Source organism: Haemorhous mexicanus, chromosome 6 (genome assembly GCF_027477595.1).
Source record: "Haemorhous mexicanus isolate bHaeMex1 chromosome 6, bHaeMex1.pri, whole genome shotgun sequence".
Taxonomy (NCBI): domain Eukaryota; kingdom Metazoa; phylum Chordata; class Aves; order Passeriformes; family Fringillidae; genus Haemorhous; species Haemorhous mexicanus.
The window spans coordinates 12,980,958-12,989,112 of NC_082346.1; positions in this window are offsets into that span (position 1 = coordinate 12,980,958).

The window sequence follows — 8,155 nt, forward strand, 5'->3', positions numbered from 1 at the left end:
TAAGTTGTCTTACAAGCCTGGGATTGAGTAGATCAACAATTCATGTCTTGAAATTTTGGCTTCCTTCACAGGCCCATAAAACCAATGCTGATATGTGCTATGACATGGCATAAACTTGGACATAAGTACTTGTATACTCGAGTTTCTGCTTGAGCATTTATACATCTTCCAGGCTGCACTGTCACATGAACTTCATCCATCTCCATTTCAACTACTCTAAAACTACATTTCAAAATGTTTTAAATGGGTTGCACAAAACTGCCTTTAACTGTGAGCATGTCACTCAGCTGCAGTGGAACTTCAGGAAATAATACAAAACCAAAATACAGATAATCACTGAGTTCTTCTCACTTGGTCTTAATTTGGATTAATTCACTCTTATTTTGCTATTCTCATTAAAGAAGTGTATCTCATGTTATATGATATCTGCCATCTGAGATTTTCAAATGCAAACACAAAAAGATCTGAAATTTACTTAGACTATCTATAAGAAAGTGACTTTTTCCGATTTGTTTTCCACATGATAAAATAAAGGTACTTACATGCCAGAAAAAAGCCACATTAAGGAAAATTAGTAAAAAGCTAAGTTACTTCTTTATCCAAGAAATGGACACAACAAGCAAAAAATATACTTTTTAGAAGTGGATTATTTTACAGGTTCTCAGGAAGTAGATAGCAACTTCAGGAACCCAGGCTATCTCTAACTAAGAGAGCATTCAGCTTTACCTTTCTGCCAGACATCAACTTCCTTGTATTTCCAAACAACAAAGAAGCCAGAAATGGCATTCAGCCACTGTCCTTCATATCCTCACCTCTTCAAAGCTCTCTGTTATAATTATTTACAAAAATATTTTGTGGGTGGGGGGGATGGAGATTTAACCATATTGAGATAAAAAGTGAGATATCTTGAGGCAGATGTCTACCATGATGTCTCACTGGTGTCTCACACTCTGCTAAACCCATTGGCTAAATTCCCTTATAAATCAGTGTATTGGGTCTGACTGAGGTAAAATAGCTCTTATGAGCTAGTCTGTTCTTCATTGTAAAGCTTCTTGCCACAAAGAAAAACATCATTAAACCAAAAGAAAATCATTCCCCCAAGACTGGGAAACTGAGGACACCAAAATAGTTTCCATGAGTTAGTGCACAGGCACAGCAGAGCCCCAGTATTGTAAGGTCATGGAGCAGATACTCCTGGAAACTATGCTGAGGCACATGGGAAATAAGAGGTGACTGATGACAACATGGCCACACCAAGGGCAAGAAAACTTAAAAAAAATTATGATACCTTTATGTAGCTAACAGGAAAACAAAGCAATTCCAAGAGTTAACTTAAAAAGGTTCTTAATGATAAAAGTCAGCAGAACTCCTCCAAGCACCAGTATGTGCTATTTCACTGCTGTGTCATACTTCTCAGATGTCAAAGATAACTTTACCCTCAAAAGTTCACTGGAAAAATGTGTGTACAGAATCTTTTTTTTTCTTAAAATAATTAGATAGCCATAAAGCAATACTGCCTTTGCCTGACAAGTTAATGATCTGCACTTCTCACACATCAAGACAGGCTAAAGAAAATTGAAACTAGCAGAAGACTTGAAATACCCATCACCATCATCACGGGTTTTGTTTCCAAATGAGTACAGAAGTTCAAGCTTTGAGTAGTTTGGCACAGAGTGATGCATTTGTCATTAAGCACACCATAATCCTCTTGTGAGTGATGTTGTGTGACACACAGCAACATGGCATGTCTAAATGATAAACCACCCACTCTTCACTGAACTAGTTCACAGTTATTGGCACCTTGGTAAGCTGCAATAATTTCATATTTCCAGGAGAAAAGGAAGCAGAAAATCGGTGTAGCAGAAATAGAGAAAATGTCCATGTGCATTATGTGCTTCCAGGAAGAAAAAGAAATGTCAGCTGACCATTGGGAGTACAACCAAACTCTTCTATTTCACCCTCATCTCCTCTGGGGTCCAATGGGATTCATCCCAGGGTACTGCAAGAGCTGGCTGATGTTATTGCAGCACCTCTCTCCTTATTTTTGAGAGGGCTTCGTTGTCCAGAGAGCTTCCACCTGACTGAAAAGTGGCAAAAGTTCAAGAAGGGTGAGAAGGAAGACCCTGGAAATTACAGGCTTGTCAGTCTCACTTCAGTGCCTGGTAAAATTAGGGAGAAGGTTATTCTGTCAATCTTGGGATCTTACTCATCAGATTCCAGTATCTCATAATTGGGATACATCCCATGTTTGATCAGCAAGTTTGGAGAATATGCTCAATAAAAAGATATGAAGCAATCTGGTCCTGATTCAAGATTTCTTCCTAATTATCAAAGTTCACAGCTGTGCACAGTCACACAGAAATTATCATATTCTAATGCCATTACCCTCAAATTCTACTTATGTAGACAATTTCAGCTTATGAAAGACAACCTTTGAATAGATTTGTCTCCCCATTACATTAAACAAAAAGGGAAAAGTTTTCTACAATCATAATACAAGGAAAGCATATTTTAAACCAAGCTTCCCATGGAATACAGCTGGTGAGCAAAGGAGGACACAGCTGGCCTAAAACCTAGGATAGCCTAGGTCCTCAATCACATAGAAACCTATATTTTCATTATAACTGATATATCCTGATAACCCTAGGCTTCAGCTGGGCTGATTATAATGCTGAAACAGTCAGTGAGTATTTTTTTTTTTAATTTGGAAGTAGAAAGGCAAAATGCAATTTAAGAAAAAGAAGTTACTATTGTTCATAGAAGAGCCTAGCAGTCACCTATGAAATATAGAGCTCAACCTTGATTTCTTCTCAGAATGAGGGAGCTCAAATCCATGTCTTCCATTTCCCCAAAGAATGCATTAAGAAGCAAGCTGGAAACTATTCTACCACATTCAGCAGAAGCTGCATTATTGCAAGGAAAATAATTCGTGGTTTCTTGGGCCCAGTAGAAGGATCACATTTGACAGAGCAACACAGCAGCTCATTAATGATTCTTACATTTGTTATTGGTAATAGAAATTTTATGGGAAGCCAAAACAAAAACTCAAAGTATTCTTCATCTCAGACAGATGCTCTATTGAGTGGAATATAGACATAGAATATTGAGTGGAAAATAGAAATAATTTTCTTGATGGCATAAATACAATTACATAAGCCTTGAAACCTGCTATCCACATACTTACTCAAAAGAATAACAAATCCATTAGTTTCTAGTGCTCAATTTGTCAAAATTGAGAATGTTTTAATCATATTGGAGAACTTTCAACTACAAAAACAAGCCAAAAATGGACTCCACATGCCATCAGAAAGCACTTGCAAGCATTTTCAGAACTGCAACTTAGACGTGTGACTTTGACAGAACTTATGCCTTTAAACACCGAATCTTTTGGGAATATCAATAAAATTCAGGCTTTTACTCTAAAATATTGAAAATATAAAAGCAGAAGACAGCCATGAAAAGACAAAAAAGCTTAAAATCCAAATGTTTCAATATGCTGCATTCTTCCACCATAATCTTCTGACAGTGGGTTGGTGCTTTTAAGGGATTAAAGGTCAAATAAGGCCTGCAATGTTTAGCAGAAGCAAAGACAGCATGCCAAGAAACATGTTACATTTCTGCCTTCTCTAGTCTTGCATTCAATACACAAAGTTACAAGGAAACAGACATGGCATTTTTTCATATTTTTACCCATTAAACACAATCCTCCAGTGTAAATTTACCAGATAGAAAGGTGGTACCAAACTGATATCCTCCTATAGATGCTGAAATGTTTCATTTCTTCCTCCCTAATACAGCTCCAGGTATGAAATCATTCCACAGAATTTGTTATCATCTCCTGGATAATGGTATTTCTCTGCCTTAATGGTGGAAAGTATTTTTAAGGCTTACTTTTGGGAACATACAAATTAACCTCACAGCTGACAACAGCACTACATGAAGTGGAGACTGATCTGTTCTCTCCACCCCTCACAGCTGGCAGCTCCAACAAATGAACATCTTGTTTGTGAAACACCTAGCAGAGAATTTTACACCTTGCAAAAATAGCAGCACTTGACACGAGACCATGAGCAGACCTCCTAGAGAGGCAATGTGTCAGGAAGTTAATTTAAAAACTCCTCCAATTACGTGTTCTTACCTCAGGTAATTAGATAATTGCCTGAGTAGTAAACATGTCCAAGAGAGTAATCAAACAATTGGAGTTACAAGGAGACAAATATTGTCACTGTTAAATGGAAAGTTAATTTAAAATCAGCTGCTCTATCAGCAAAACCTGTTTTAAAATGGTGTGTTGATACTATTAAATGAAATACAAATATTTGGCATTAAACGTGCTCAAACTGTTCACGCTGCACAATAACATTCTTAATAAATAACTGAATAAACCCGAGTCAAGCTCAGTCTGGTGCCTCTGAGAAACTAGAGCCTCATTACCAATATCATTATCTGAAACTAATTAGTAGTTGGTGATTGTAGCCTGCTGGCACTAGGAAGCTGATTAACATTCCTCAGAAACAAACAGGGCTGGCTTGGGGGAGGAGCGGGCTATTTCCCTTTTGCTTCAGACTCAAGGAACAGAAAAGGAATTAAATATTTAATACCTGTGAACATTGCAGCTCAGTTTCTTTCATTAATCTGTCTAATGGGTTGGTATTTGATGTGCTTGAGGCATTTTCATTGCTTGACATATGTTGAGTTTGGAATTTTCGCCTGGTTGGATGACAGGAATAGAAATCTTAAAGTGCAATTAAATATTTTATTACCATTGTTTAATTAAATAAATACTGGATTAACTTGTCAAAGCAGACTTCACTGGGATGCTAGAACAGCATTTTCTTTTTTCTTTATGAATGTAATCTCTGCCTAAGTGCTGTGATGATTAGTATAATTACTTTAAATAGTACTGGATGCATTCAGGGCAGAGGGATGGACTAATTATTGAGTATTCTACAGAAAACAGTTCTTTTAATTTCCCTAATAATTTGCTGTGTGACCCTTTTCCTTCTTTTTAAATTGAAGAATGAATGAATCTATTTAAAAATCCTAAACTGAAGTTTAGGTTTAACTTCAGTTCTATACCAGAAAAAAGCCCTGCACTGTGTCATAAGTCCAAGTTTCTAATTCAGTGGACATATTAAAGAGCCAGATATGCAAGTAAACTTTCAACAAACAAGATATCTCTATTGGAAATCTTTCTTTCTGCTACTATCCAGCCACCTTGTAAACCTGTGCTGTTATAAATAGTCCCCCTAATAAATGTAAACCCCTGACACAGTAAAAGCTCAGATAAGCTTCCACTTGTATCTCTGCTGGTTTCCACAGGGTGAGGTACACATTCCTGTACATGTATGTGAATATGCACAGACTCAGATAAAGTATGGAGAGAAGACAGACCTGTTGACTCTGCTGAAAACAAAGCAGGGTTATTTTTCTGTCCTTGTTTTGGTTAATATTGTGAAGCACTGCACTGAGAGCTGAGGCAAGTCAGTGCACTAGGGACCTCCAGTGAACCAGGTGCTCAGCACCATGACCAAAATCCACAAGGCTGCTTCTTTAGTTTCAGTATCTTCCTTTGTCTGGGTGGGAGATTATCCCCTCTAACTTAATGAACTGGCAGAAAACTAACATTCATGCAGCCCTAAGTACACAAAAATTTACTACATCAGTATTATAAAGAACACTAATTTTTGACAGAAAAAGAAAAGTTAGTTAAAGTAATACGACACAAACAAAAAGCAGGATGCTGTACATAAAAGTCTTTATTTCTGTCATACCCTATATAAAAGTAGTAGACATTTTGTTTAAAGTAATTTATTCATAAGATTAATTACAATGCTCACATAATGTGTGCAGCATTCAAAATGTGCCTTGGTGCAAAAAATGCACAACTAGGACAAAATACTTCTACAAACTAGTGAGCAGTACCAGTAAGACTAAGGTGAACAAATTGAATATGGTGGTTTCTGAAGCTTTGGATTGTAATGCAGGTGATCATGAGGCTGATCAGGAGAAATGTTCACTATCCATATATAGCAACTGAAACAAATTGCAGATTAGGTATTCTGATAAGAGTAATAGTTTCCTACAAGAATGGTACCTTTTACATAAATACCTGTCTGAATGCTGAAGAATTGCACAGTTTGAGTACCTGCATTCCATATTTCTAACCTGGCTTAGGAGGACATCATGTGGCAGAATAATATATGAGCAGACACTGCAACCTTCCCTGATAAAAACCCCTCCTTCTGCAGCTGCTGCCCTTGCAGCCAAAAATATTCAATACTGTGGAGAGACTCAGCGAATGTAGAAGCAGTGTCCAAAATTGGATATTAGGATCCAAGAGATGATTGTTAAGATGATCTGCAATTCTGATACCAAGGAGAATTCATTCACCTGACTGGACTCAGAGGAGGTTTCCTCAGTTACCAAGCCCTAAGCAGCCATTTGTAAATTTTGGAAGCACGCAGCCCCACGTACAGTATTAAACTTCCTCCTTCTCTGCTCTTGGATCAAACTGCCTTTGCTAGAGCCCTACCAAAAGCAGGAATTTGTGCAAAAGTGACCTGAAAGCATCAACAAAGAACTCCAAGGAATATATGAAAGAGCCCCATTCTACTTCATCAATAAAATCTCTCATGAACAACTCCATGATTACTAGCACTTGAATCAAAACATAGAGTTCTAGAGAGCTATTTCTGGATTTTTTGTTGCATTTATCTTAAAATCCATTTGATTTCCCTTGCCAGAGGCTGATAGTAAATTCTTAGAATATCAGATGAAGGTGGAATCTATTTACACATTAATTTTAAAATTTAAAAATAATCTGCTTTAGTTATAATACCATTATATAAATTATGGAATCAATTCAGAATGTTATGGTATCAGTCCAGGAAACAAGAACTGAAAGGAAAAATAACAATTTAATGGCATGGCTAATGGAGGACATAGTTAGAAATTCACCACTGAAGACAACAGAAGTTGTGAATGAGGAGAAAAAAATCTGGAAAAGAAAATTTCAAGGAGATTTTTCTCATTCTTGTTCCTGCCAGAAGACATAGGCTTGGGTCTAGCTACTCACTTTCATAAAAGCCCTGAGATGAGCTCAGTGGGTCAGAGCATGGTGCTAATAGCACCAGGATTGTGGGTTTGATTCTTGTATGGCTCATCCACCTAAGAATTTGACTCGATGATTCTTCTGGGTCCTTTCCAACTCAGAATATTCTGTGATCACAGAAGCATTCTTAAAGTATATTTTTTCACTGATTTAGAAGAACTATCATAGAAACAGTAACACTACTCTTCAATGCATTCTGAACTTAAATCCTCCCTATGGATGAGAAGAATTCTGTAATGCTGACTCTAAACACACAACTGAGATGTCCTGAAATATTTCTATTTACAAAGCTTTTGTAATCAGTCTCAGTCTGTTCATTCTCAGATAATCCAGGCCTTTCTTCCCTTACTCCAGTGCCATTCAACAACCCTGGATCTTCCACCCTATTCCTACATTCTTCATGTAATATAAACTGACAAAATAAGTTTGTGCATTCCCATAACTCAGTGAGCAATCCTACTTATTTGAAACAAACCTCCCCAGAAGAGTTCTGACAAAACAAGGAACTGCATGACCAAATCTGCAAGCTGGGTGACACTTCCAAGCACAGATCAATTAGCCATGAAGGCTGAGCAAAATAATTGTGTTTCTAATCAGTGGGGTCCCAGAGCAGCATACTGGCTGGAGCAGCTGGAAAGAAACACCTACATACCATATTTTCATGTGTATATCTTGGGAAAAAAGAGCTTAATTAGCAGCAGTGAGGAGAGCTGAGGCCGTTCAAGTTCATTAACAGCATTTTTTAAACAATGTCGGATATCTCAGAGCAGGTGAGGTGCGTGACAAAGCAGTTTCAAGACTAAGTTTGGATGTTTTTAAAGAGAGTTTATAAAATGTGATGAATACTGCAGCAGAGAGGTGGATTCTGTGATCCAATGAGTCACATCCAGTCCCACATTCCTGTTCTGCAGGCAGAGATTGGGAAAATATAGGGAAAATAAAAGTAGCAACTTACAGCAAGACCACAGCTGTTCACTGCCTTGGTCAGAATCAAACTTAAGTACAAAATAAAAGAAACTTGCTTTTCAGGTTATTCTGACA